Source organism: Colletotrichum lupini, chromosome 7 (genome assembly GCF_023278565.1).
Source record: "Colletotrichum lupini chromosome 7, complete sequence".
Taxonomy (NCBI): domain Eukaryota; kingdom Fungi; phylum Ascomycota; class Sordariomycetes; order Glomerellales; family Glomerellaceae; genus Colletotrichum; species Colletotrichum lupini.
The window spans coordinates 3,853,129-3,854,140 of record NC_064680.1 but is presented as its reverse complement, the minus strand read 5'-3'; positions in this window follow the sequence as shown (position 1 = coordinate 3,854,140).

The window sequence follows — 1,012 nt, the reverse complement described above, 5'->3', positions numbered from 1 at the left end:
TTTAATCTTATTTTTATATACGAAGTCCTTGAGCTATTTTTTAACTTTATAAAAAAGATTTTATTAATATTTACTTATTATATTATATAAATAGACTTAGTTAGTATTTTATTTAAATTAAGTTCTTTTTAGAACTTAATAAGTTATTTTTAGTTTATATTATTTTATTATACTATATATACGAGATTATTTATAACTTTTTTTATATCGGGTCCTCTTTTTTTAAATTTAAAGAGCTACTCTTTTATATTAATTAAGAGTCTTTATTTAATTCGCTTTTTAAAAAAGTTAAGTATATTCTTTATAATAGGGTCCGTTTTACTTTCTTTTTTTATATTTTTATAAATTTAAGAGAGTATAATAATATATTTAATATTATTCTTTTTAAAAATATAAGCTCGATAAGTAGGTATCTCTTCTTTTTTTTTTATTATTACTAAAGTTTTAATAAGTAATAAAATAAATCGTTTATTATTCTTAGGTTATTTAAAGTACTATCCTATTTATTTTTTACTATTTTAATAAGTAAAGTAGTTATTATTATAGTAAGCTATTTATAAGAGTTATTTATCCCCCCGACGGAGCAATCCGCCGGGGCCGTACCGTATATTACGTATTAAAGAAAACTAGGTATATTGCGCTCTATACCTAACTACTAATTAAAATAGTTAACCGACTCGACCGTTATCTTCTTTTTATTAATAGCTCCTAACCTTTTGCCGCCCGCTTATAGGGCGAGCTTTACTTATTCTAACGCGCACAGGACCTCTTAGTACTAGCCCGCGTAAGTAGCTAGGTCTAGTATAATCTATTCTTTTATATAAGTATTATCGTTACTTAGGGGGTCCCGTAGGAGCTATTTAAGGCGCCGGCTTATTACCCTAACCCTATATACCTCTAGCCCGTTTATCGTAGCTATTATAACTAAGCCGGCGTTAATATACTAAATCTTAATATCTATACTAGCCTAGCTATCTATAGTACTTATAATATTACCTAGCTGAATTCCGTA